The sequence below is a fragment of the Sus scrofa genome, chromosome 13, assembly GCF_000003025.6.
Source record: "Sus scrofa isolate TJ Tabasco breed Duroc chromosome 13, Sscrofa11.1, whole genome shotgun sequence".
Lineage (NCBI taxonomy): Eukaryota > Metazoa > Chordata > Mammalia > Artiodactyla > Suidae > Sus > Sus scrofa.
The window spans coordinates 7,153,982-7,166,705 of NC_010455.5; the positions used below are offsets into that span (position 1 = coordinate 7,153,982).

Here is a 12,724-nt window from a genome sequence, read left to right on the forward strand (position 1 = left end):
TCGCTAACATGCTAATATTAGTGTTTGGGTTGTAGCCAATGAGCTCCAAACAAGTATAATGATTCTACTAATCAAAAAAAGTAGAAGTTTCTGGTAACCAGTCGCAACAACAGCGAAAATGGACTCCCTCATTCAGGCTTTATGAACTGAGCTGTAACTGCTGAGCGAAGAGTTTCTAATCACTTCTAGTTAGAGGTCTCCTGATTCGCAGTTTGTTTCTTAGTAAAACATTCACATCAAGTGACTTTCTCTGAATTTTCTTTTGAAAATGCTCTGTGGGTCTCCTGGAATTCTGTGGGCAGGTTCCATATCAGTCGGTACCTCTCTAATTGGAGATATAGGGGTGCTGAAAGCCCTGAGAGGCTTTTCCGGTTTCTTTTGAACCAGAACTTGCTTTGGACATAGCATGGCAATGGTGTTCTATGAAATATGAATACCTGAGGAATGCTACTGTTTTCTATTTTCTAACCACTTTAAAAATGATGACATAGGAAAATGAACGATAGGACAGCTCATAATTTCTTTTCAGTCCATCTCTACTCATTCCTAAACTGAAGGTAAGAAAGTGTTGGTAGAATATGCACATATAAAGAAATGAAATATAAACAGTTTTTGTGCAGCATTTCTTCTGTTAGGTAAGAACGAACTATATATACATGTAAGAGCTATGAAATATGAATTATGTGATTTTGGTGATTCTGCACAAGCAAGTTAAATGCTCATATATTTGCATTTAAACTGGCATTGTGCAATGTAAAGATGAATGGTAAAATGTGCATGTTTGAAATTTTAAATTTTCTTTTGCTTAGAACAACATTGAATGATGTCACAATGACAAATTACGATAGATACTGTGGAGGAAAAGCAAAATCTTTGTATTTAAGTGCCTTTAATTATACTAGTTGGTCTCATTTTCCAATACACTCTAGCTCCAATTTTTAAAAAAGTTTTATTGAAGTATAGTTGGTTTACAATGTTGTGATAATTTCTGCTGTACAACAAAGTGATTCAGTTATACATTTACACACATTCACTTTTTAAAGTGAAATTAATAGTAAGTGCACAAAAATGGAAACTCTGATACAGGTTTTCATTTTTTTAACTTTCTGATTCATACATGCCCAATACTATACATTTTAAAATATTTCGTTTTTTCCATTATAGTGGAAAAAATTTCTACTGTACAACAAAGTGACCCAGTCATACACATATACAAACATTCTTTTTCTCACATTATCCTCCATCATGTTCCATCACAAGTGATTGGATATAGTTCCTTGTGCTATACAGCAGGATCTCATTGCTTATCCATTCCAAATGCAATAGTTTGCGTCTATTAACCCCAAACTCCCAGTCCATCCCACTCCCCTCCCGCCACCCGTTGGCAACCACAAGTCTGTTCTCCAAGTCCATGAGTTTCTTTTCAGTGGAAAGGTTCATTTGTACCATATATTAGATTCCAGATATAAGCATGAAATGTGGTATTTGCCTTTCTCTTCCTAACTTCACTTAGTATGAGAGTCTCTAGTTCCAGCCATGTTGCTGCAAATGGCATTATTTTGTTCTTTTTTATGGCTGAGTTGTATTCCATTGTGTATATATACCACATCTTCTTGATGCATTCATCTGTCAATGGACGTTTAGGTTGTTTCCATGTCTTGGCTATTGTGAATAGTGCTTCAGTGAACATATGGGTGCATGTATCTTTTTCAAGGACAGTTTTGTCCAGATATATGCCCAAGAGTGGGATTGCTGGGTCATATGGTAGTTCCATATTTAGTCTTCTGAAGTATCTCCATACTGTTTTCCGTAGTGGTTGTATCAATTTACATTCCTTCCAACAGTGCAGGAGGGTTCCCTTTCCTCCACACCCTCTCCAGCATTTGTTATTTGTTGACTTATTAATGATGGCCATTCTGACAGGTGTGAGGTGGTACTTCCTAGTGGTTTTGATTTGCATTTCTCTAATAATCAGTGATGTTGAGCATTTTTTTGTGTGTGCTTGTTCTCTTCTTTGGAGAAATGTCTATTCAGGTCTTTTGCCCATTTTTCCATTGGGTTGTTGGCTTTTGTTTGTATATTTTAGAGATTAAACCCCTGTCAGTTGCATCATTTGAAACATTTTTTTCCATTCTGTAGGTTGTCTTTTTGTTTTTCATGGTTTTCTTTGCTGTGCAAAACCAATTCTATGCATTTTGATGAGAAGCATGCTTATTTAATATTCATTTCTGTTATAGAAAATATAAAGTATCTACATCATGGATTATCTTTGGAAATTCTAATTCCATTTAATGTTATTTTATAATTTCTTTTGTGAACACCTTTCTTCAAATAAACAGGCTCTTTCTTTGCTCTACAAACTGATGAAAGACTAGAATGGAAATGTGGTCTAAGAAAAGGTCAGTTTTGCCTTAAGACAGTACCATGTGTAGAGTAGGGTGGGGACAGCAGGCATTGGAAACAGGCAATAGGAAAAGGAGGTATGACAACCAGAATATGGTTTCTAGAATATGCAAGAGATACCTACACATTTGCAAAATCCCACTATTTTCTTAGATAATTTATGGAAGTGCTGTTACTTGAGCATGGCTGCTTACATGGGAAATGTGAAACAACAGGAGAAAAATGCTAACATTATTTTCCAGTATTTTTGTGTTTAAAATACTATTTTGCTCAAATAGAAAGGTGGTGTTTATTAATAGCCTGATTAATCAATAGGCATGATTTAGTATGGGATTATTGTAAAAACAAAACTCAAGGCACTTGTACATTAGCCTGTTGCCTCACTAGCAGGACATTAAATAGCGAATTATCCCTTTTAACAATGGTTAACTAACTGTCAGATTGGGAGCATAGAACTTCATGTTGAGCGGAGGTATTGCCTTACCTAAGAGATGGACTAGGATAGCCAGATATTGAAACCCTTTCACTAGGAAACTTGGTAAAAACACAGAGGCACAGGCCTTACTCTACTTCCATGACCCTGGACTTTTCGCACCCTTGTTAAGTTCCACAGGTGGTTCTGGTATTTATCAGATTTTTATGTGCACATAAATCACCTGGGGATCTTGTTAAAATGCAGATTATGATTCACTAGATGTGAGTCTGGTCCTGAGATTTTTGCATTTCTGACAAGTTCCCAGGTGTTGCTGCTGATCTACAGAGCATGTTTTGAGGAGCAAAACTCTAAGGCACTGATTCTCATGCATTACACTGGAATCACCTGGGGATGTTGAAAATTTCTATCTAGTACTCACCTCCAGATGTCTTGATTTGGTGACTAGAGAGATAGAGTGAAGCTTAGGCACTAGGGATTTCCAAAAGCTAGGTGATTCAGCAAAATCTGAGAACCAGTGTGGTTAGTGACCAAGTCTAGGGCACCTGGTCATCTCTGGCTACCCACCCTCTTGACCACTTAGGTTCTAAACCCCTTTTTGGAGAGAGATCTGCCTTCCTGTCTCCACCCAGAAATAGATCTATTCCATTTGAAACTAAGTTGGACAGAGTTCTCGTGTCACCAAAAACCTTATCATGTATTTCCTAGGAAAAAAACACATTCTTTTACATAACCTCAGCACAATGATCAAAATTAGAAAACTTTACACTGATACAATGCTATTACCTAATCTATAATCTATATTCAAATTTCATCGATTTTTGTAATGGTATTTTTTAATGACTATTTTTTTCTTTTGTTCAAAATCCATCTAGAATTACTGTTTTTTCCTCAAAATCCATCTAGAATTACTCAGTTTTTTCCTCAAGATTCAGTTTGATTCTGACTCCTTTGCTACTAAAATGCTAGGGTAGGTTTTTTTCCTAAAGTGGCAAAAGTCAATTTTTTTTTGCCCTTTAAAATATAGCTTTGTCTGTGTTATAATGTCCACTTGCCAACAAAGCCCTCATACATAAAGGCACCATCAATAAATTTTCTTTAATTTATATTCCAGCCTACATGTGTCCTTGTAATGACTGTCTTTATGGATTACATGGATTGCAGACGTGACTCTTCAGCCAAGATAGATGGGTCTCGCCTATTTGCTTCTCAAATAACCCATCTTAAAAAAAATAATCCACTGGATGCCGAAAGCCTGATCAATATCAGGAAATCTTGATAAATTTTAACTCTTCAAAAAATTTTTTGACCTGCGAAAGAGCCTATTAAAAAGGATACGGAGTTTTGGCTATGGCACAGTGGGTTAAGGATCCAGCATTACCGCATTTTTGGCATAGGTTGCAGCTGTGGGTCGGATTTGATCCCTGGTCAGGGAACTTTCATATGCCTCAAGTGCAGCTGAAAAAGAAAAAAAAAAAAGTGATAGAAATCTACTGACTAGGAAAAAATGTTTGCTAACTACCTGTAATACTAAGTAATAGCCATTACTTAAAAATACTTAAGTATTGATCCCTGGAACTTGTAAATGTAATTTTATTTGGAAAAAAGGGTCTTTGTAGCTGTAAAGATTTTGACATAAGGGGATTACTTGGGGTTATCCAGGTGGGCCCTAAATGCCATCACAAGTGCCCTTGTAAGAAAAAGGCAGAGGGAAATTTGACCAATTAATACTCAGAGAAGAGAAGGTAACATGGAGTTGGAGGCAGAGACTGGAACGATGCAGCCACCAGGCAATCACATGAAGAAGGCAATGTGAAGGCTGAACAGAGAGAGCAGTGGCGGAGAGACTGGGAATGCCAATAGCTCCTAAAAGCTGGAAGAGGCAAAATATGGCTTTTCTTCTAGGAGTGTGATCTTGCCCTTACTTGCATTTTGGACCACTAACCTCTGGAACTGTGAGAGAATACATTTCTGTTGTTTTAAGATACATTGTTCATAGTCATTTGTTACAGCAGCCTTGGGAAACTAATACAGCACCTAAGTGACAAAGGACTGGTATCCCAAACAAATAAAGAACATCACTAATGGATCCTTTGTACATTGCTGGTGGGAATGTCAAATGATATAGCTACTCAGGAAAGCTGGCGGTTTCTTAAAAACTGTATGTGTGATTACCATATAATCCAGCCATTGCTCTATCAGTTACTTCTTCCTGCCCCTGAGAAATAAAAACTTATTTTTACACACGAAAAATTGTAATGAATGGTCATAGAAGTTCTATTTCTAACAGCCTCAAACTGGAATCATCCCAGAAGATGTTCAATAGGTGAATGGTTAAACAAATGATCGTATGTCCATACCAAGGGTAATAAATAGAAAGAAAAGAACTGCTGATACATGCAACAACTTGGATGAATCTCCAAGGAATTATGTTGAGTATAAAAGTTAATCCAAAAAGGTTGTATCATGTATGTTTTCATTTATGTAACTTCCTTCCTTCCTTCCTTCCTTCCTTCCTTCCTTCCTCTCTCTCCCTCTCTCTCTCCCTCTCCCTCTCTCTCTCTTTCCTTTCTTTCTTTCTTTCTTTCTTTCTTTCTTTCTTTCTTTCTTTCTTTCTTTCTTTCTTTCTTTCTTTCTTTCTTTCTTTCTTTCTTTCTTTTTTGTCTTTTTAGGGCCGTGCTTGTGGTATATGGAAGTTCCCAGGCTAAGGGCTGAATTGGAGCTGCAGCTGCAGACCTACACCACAGCCACAGCAATGCAGGATTTGAGTCACATCTGCAGCCTACATCACAGCTCTTGGCAATGCTGTGTCCTTAACCTACTGAATGAGGCCAAGGATCAAGCCCGCAAGTTCATGGATTCTAGTTGGATTCATAACCCACTGAGCCATAACGGGGGAACTCCCTATACAACATTTTTAAAATAACAAAATTTTAGAAATAGAGGGCAGATTACTGATGGCCACTAAATAGAAATGAGGATAGGGAGGCATGGAATCCATACCATACCATGGATTGGGTATGGTTATAAAAACACAACATGAAGTGTCCTCATGATTTACCTTTTTTCCCCTAAACTTTTGGGTTTTTTTCTCTTAAAATTTTTTTTTTGGCTACATCTGCAGCATGTAGAATTTCTAGTGTCAAGGATTAAACCCATACCACAGCATCCACCCAAGCTACAGCAGTGAAAACACCAGATTCTTAACCATTGAACCACCAGGGGACTCTAAGTAACTTTTAAAAAGATAAGTAACAAGTTTATTGAGTTATAATTCACATACCATGCACTTCACCTGTTTAAAAAAGTGAATACAAATCAATGGCTTTTAGTATATTCACAGATATTTGCAGCATTTTCACTGTCTATTTTAAAGTATTTTTCTCACTCTAAAAAGAAACCCCATAATTACTTAAAGTCATTCCCTACTTCTCTCCAACTCCCCCCCACGACCCTAGGCAGATACTACTGTTTTCTGTCTCTATAGATTGTTAATTTTATATATTTCATATAACAGACTCATGCAATATGTGCTCTTTTGTGATTTACTTTTTCTGTTTAGCACAATTTCAATGTTCATCAATGATGAAGCACATGTGCATAATGTATAGCTTTTTTTTTTTTTTTTTTTTTTTTGTCTTTTTGCTATTTCTTGGGCTGCTCCCGTGGCATATGGAGGTTCCCAGGCTAGGGGTCGAATCGGAGCTGTAGCTGCCAGCCTATGCCAGAGCCACAGCAACTCGGGATCCGAGCCACGTCTGCAACCCACACCACAGCTCACGGCAACGCCGGATCGTTAAGCCACTGAGCAAGGGCAGGGACCGAACCCGCAACCTCATGGTTTCTAGTCGGATTCGTTAACCACTGCGCCACGACGGGAACTCCTGTATAGCTTTTTATTGCTAAGTAATATGCCATGGTATAGATATGTCACATTTTATTTATCCATTCATATGTTAGTAGGTATTTCAGTTCTTCTGATTTTTGACTACAATGAATAATCTGCTATAAACATTTATGCAAATTTTTTGTGTGAGAATATGCTTTCATTTATCTTGAATATATCTCTAAGAGAATTGCTAGGTCATATGGTGATTCTACATTTAACCACCTGAGAACTGCCAGGGTGCTTTTCAAAGCAGCTGTATGGTTTTGCAGTCCTACTAGCAGAACACGAGGGTTCAAACTTCTCTACATTTCCATCAGCACTTACTTTCTTTTTGATTCTAGCCATCCTCATGGGTGTGAAGTGGTGTCTCACTGTAGTTTTTTAAAAATTTTTTTATTATACTTGATTTATAGTGTTCTGTCAATTTCTGCTGTACAGCAAAGTGACCTGGTCAAACATATATATACATTCTTTTTCTTGCATTATCCTACATGATGTTCCATCACAAGTGATTAGATATAGTTCCCTGTGCTATACAACAGGAACTTATCCACTCCAAATGCAATAGTTTGCATCTACTAACCCCAGACTCCCAGTCCATCGCACTCCCTCCCCTTCCCCCTTGGCAACCACACGTCTGTAAGTTTGTTTCTTTTCTGTAGGTAGGTTCATATGTGCCATATATTAGATTCCAGATATGTGACATCATACGGTATTTGTATTTCTCTTTCTGACTTACTTCACTTAGTATGAGAATCTCTACTTCCATCCATGTTGCTGCAAATGGCATTATTTTGTTCTTTTTCACACCTGAGTAGTATTCCATTGTGTATATCTACCACATCTTCTTAATCCATTCATCTATCAATGGATATTTAGGTTCTTTCCATGTCTCGATTATTGTGAATAATCCTACAATGAACATAGGGGTGCATGTATTTTTTCTATGAAAGTTTTATCTGGATATATGCCCAGGAGTGGGATTGCTGGATAATATTATACTTCTATATTCAGTTTTCTGAGGTACCTCCATATTGTTTTCCATAGTGGTTGCACCAATTTACCTTCCCACCAACAGTGATTTTTCATGTGTTTTTTAACCATTTGTACATCTTCCTTGGAAAAATGTCTATTGAGATAATTTGTCCATTTATAATAATTGGGTTATTTCTTTCTATTATGGAGTTGTAAGAGTTCTTTAAGTTACTTATATATACACTTATATACATATAAAATATACATTTTTATATTAAAATAATGTACATTTTCCATGCCCAGGGTCATGTGGAAGTTCCCAGGCCAGGGTTGAACCCATACCACAGAAGTGACCAGGGCTGTTGCACTGACAATATCAGGTGATCCTTAATCCACTGCCATAGGAGAACTCCTTTATATATTTTAGATACAAATCTCTTAGCAAATATCTTATTTGTAAACAATTGCTCCCATTCTATAGGTTGTCTTTTCACTTTTTTGATCGTGTGCACTGAAGCACAAGTTTTTAATTTTAATAGTCTTATTCATTTATTGCAGTTGATTGTGCTTTTGGTGTCATATCTAAGAAACCATTGCTGAGTACAAGGTCACAAAGATTTATACTTTGTTTTCTTCTAAGAAGTTTATAGTTTTTGCTCTTATGGTTTATCTTGAATGTGGTGATGAAATGTAAACCTACACAGGTAATAGTATAGAACTCCATACACACAGAAATTCAACTGATGAGTTGTACAAGAAAACTGAGGAAATCTTGTTAGAATTATATCAACTGTCAATATCGTGGATGTGATATTATACCACAATTTTGCAAAATGTTACCTTGGGATAAACTGGCCAAAGTATGCAAGAGATCTCTGTCTAATTTCTTGCAACTACACCAGAGTCTAAAATTATCTCAATAAAAATTTAAATTAAAAATAATAATCTGTGGAAATTGCTACTTTTTCATTTCTTGCCCTATTAGTGGTAGTCAACTTAAAATATTCTTTTCTTTTTGTATTTAAAAGAAGGACAACAGGTAGTTCCCTTCATGGCTCAGTGGTTGCCAAACCCAACTAAGAATGATGAGGACCCAGGTTTGATCCCTGGCCTCGCTCATTGTATTAAGGGTCTGGCGTTGCTGTGAGCTGTGTTATAGGTCGCAGATGAGGCTCAGCTCCCAAATTGCTGTGGATATGGCCTAGGCCAGCAGCTGTAGCTCTGATTCAACCCCTAGCCTGGGAACTTCCACATGCCGCGGGTGTGGCCTTACGAAGCAAATAAAATAAAAGAAGGGCAACAGAATAGCAATTATTGCCAGGTAAATTAAGAGCACTATGTGGGTATAGGTAATTCTTACCTTTAAAAATAACCAGTAGGCATGTAAGAGTTTTAGTGTAATATTACATATATTCCAGTATGTAGTATAATTTTACATTCATTTCATAAGCGGTATGGATTTTGATTTCCATCAAATGCTCAATTATAAAGACATAGGTAAATGAAAATTTGGTAAGTAGGAATAATTTTGGGGAGGAGCAATACTTCAAAAAAATGTATCCACATGTGGAATACAGTCTACTTAACACATGATAAGTAAATAAAAGCAGTTTATGGAATACAGTCTACTTAACACATGATAAGTAAATAAAAGCAGTTTATCTCATTACCTCTTCAAATTTTAAAATCAAATCTTGTCTGAATAATTTGATTTTGCTAAGCTTTAATCTTTTTTAAAAGGACAACTCTTATTAATAGGCAGTTAGCTGCTTTCTTGAATACAATGAGAAAACCATCACATACCATATTAATGCAAATTATTATAAGTGCAAAGCAAAAGGGCATAGTAATCCTTTGTGGCTTTATTCTTCTTCAGAAGAGGTCAGGAGAATGTTGACTAGAATTCTGTCATTCTGTCTACTTACTTTGTTCTTAAAAATGCTGTTCATAAAACTTCTTAGCTGAGCAGTTAAGCTGAGCATTAAATGGAATGTTCCTAAAGTTCTTTTTTTTTTTAAGAGTTAGAATTTACCATGGAATATAAAGCTTCTTTGTTTTTCGAGATTTTTCTGTAGCACTATGGTTTTCTGTAATACTAGTCTCTGACATTATAAAACTTCTGCTTTGTTTTTTGCCCTTTGACAATTTCTAAATGCAAATTGAGTTAAGAGACTGTTCCCAAATCTATGGCTTTGTCAAAATGCATTAGAATATTTCCTATGGCAGGAAAGGATCCTATTAGTCTTTTAGTTGCTAATGCCTGGGATTAACAAGTAAGAAGAAACCAGACAGGAAATGGCTACCCTACTAGAAATATGTGCACATACCAAAATACCACTACTTCATTGTCTTTGTATCTGAATGATCCTGGGAGGATCCTTGTGCTTCTTAGCAGGTGTGTGGTGTGATCTACGGATTGGCACTGGTGACCTGGCCATTATACTCCTCCATCTTCTTCTTGAGGATGTAGTGGATTACCCTGTCTTTGGAAACATTGCCAATGAAACCAGTAAACACAAATTCTGTTATGTTGGTGCTCATCAGCCTGAGTGCCAGCAGGTTGAGAATCTGGGCCCATCAGTAGATGTCTTCTGAGTAGTTTTTCTGAACATAGTTGTGCAATTCCATCTGTTCCTTTTTGTGGAATTTTAAAATCTGGCTTGTGCTGACCAAACCCAGATGATGAGGGCTAAAGAGAACTATAGCTTTAAGTTGTGAATACTCATAGCTGTCTAGACTCAACTTTGCCATACTGTTATACGATTCCTGAAGCTTCCAGATGTGCTCCCCACTTGCTTTATCCAGTTGATAGAAAGTTTATCTTCCTGGATATTGTTCTGCAGGTGGTTGACTATGGCCGCCGGGATAGTGGAGAGATATTATCTGGACACACTGCACCGGTCCAAGTGTGAAGAGCTTGTTTTAGCAGGCTCACACTAGGCTGGTGTTGCAGTCCTGTTCCAGTGCCTGAAGGGTTGAGATTGACCTGGCCCAGAACATGGACAGGAAAAGCAGGTAGAATGTAGACTTGCAGATGTAGTGTGCTTTGAGGTACTTTGGAATCGGGCTGTTCATGTGATGTGTGTTCAAGAGGAAGGCTTCGACCTCATGATGGGTATGGACTCTGCTAATGGCATGGATAGTCTCTCCTCCACTGGTGTCTATCCCATCTGCCAGGCTTGGAGACAAGGAACTGTCTGTAGTATTAAGAGTTTTAGCTAAGGTATCACATGCTGGAGTAATCTAACTTGCATATTGGTTCTCCTGCTGTATTTCTCAAGCATCACCACTGTTAGAGGACTCACTTAGGTTGGTAAGTGAGGTTACTACATTTGCCAGTGTGCCCAGAACTGATCTGGCAACAGCTTGATGGGGGAATCCTAGTTCCCAGACTGGGGATTGAACCTAGGCCACAGCAGCGATAGTGCCAAGTTCTAACCACTAGACCACTAGGGAATCCTCATCTTGATTGCTTTCAGTACAGTTAATCTTCAGGTCCAGGCTTGGTTTGTTCCTTTCCTTGAGGTCAGTTCTCAGAATGATGGCAGCTTCTTTCTTGGCTACAGTCTGGTCATGATGCAGTTGACTTCTTCCACCTAGTGGGGTTTCTGTATCTATGGGAGAGCTCACAGGATAAGGCTCAGAATATTATCTCTAGCCCTTGAGTAGGAACTAAAGGTCTTTGACTTTGCTTAAGGACTAAACTATTATTTGGTCCTGTTCGACTATTTTCCTTTGCCTCTGCATTTTCTCACTTCTCTGATTCAATTTATCCTTTGATTAAAGCTTTTTGTTTGTTTGTCTGTTTATAGACAAAAGGCAGGTAGAGGGCATGGTGGGGGAATGACAATAAGGTCCTATTCTGTTTCAGCGCTGCCCTGGTCACCTTTGATGCTTGGGGTGAAGGCTTTGATGGATGATCCAGAACTGTATCTAGAAAAATACAGTTGTGAATGATTCCAGCTGTGATGTCCTGCATGCCCAGATGTCCTCAGTCGCTGAGTGCTCAGGGACTTTGCCATTCATTTGGTGGTCTGATCTGCAAGCATATCAGCACAACCATTAACAACATCGAGTCCCAGATCATCACGACCTTCCGACCTTCACCAAGAGCTGGGTGGACTAAGAAGATGCCGTGAACAATGCCTATGTTTTCTCCACAGGCCTGGTAGGGCTGGGGCAGGCTGGGACAAAAACTAATTTGGCCATCACTGCAGCAGGAGGGGAGGTGGATTGGCAGTGTCCTGGATGACCCTGTGTTGAGCAACATCAACCACACCCAAGCTGACCACAAACAGAGCCTCCTCCTAAAATGCTGTGCCCACTGCCTGACAATGAGGATGTCTGTGGGGCAGAATTTGGGTCCTTGGGGCCCTCCTCTGCTCCCATGTAGTCAAGACTGGGGTCCAGTCTGTCCTGCAGACTCAGCAGGTCAGCAGGACCCCTCTGACCACCACTCAGCCTCCGCTCACGCTGACACTCTTGCCGGTCCCCCAGCCTGGCCCTCATACCCTTGTCTTCCCAAAGGTCCCTGCTCCATCACACTGCCTGCCTAGATGCTGGCATCTACACCACAGCTCAGGGCAGAGCTGGATCCCTGACCCACTGAGTGAGGCCAGGGATCAAACCTACGTCCTCGTAGATACTAGTTGGGTTTGTTACTGCTGAACCACCGTGGGAACTCCTACTTTTTTTTAAGATACTGTACAGTCAAAAGCAAAAGTAAACCAGAGGGACTACATCAGACTGAAAAGTCTCTACACAGTGAAGGAAATCATCAACAAAATGAGAAGGCAACTCACTGAATGGGAAAGAATATTTGCAAATCATATATCTGATAAGGGGTTAATATTCAAAATATATAAAGCTCATACCATTCAACAACAAAACAAGACAAGAATTTGATATAAAAGTGGGCAGAGGATCTGAATAGACATTTTCCCAAAGAAGACAGACAGATGGCCAAGAGGTACGTGCAAAGATGCCCAGCCTCACTGATCATCAGGTACAAATCAAAACCACAA

General features: G+C 38.5%; 1 pseudogene; it reads right to left on the reverse strand.

The window, feature by feature from the left end:
• The window catches only part of LOC100627021, a 32,170-nt pseudogene continuing 29,555 nt past the window's right edge, over window positions 10,110-12,724 (reverse strand).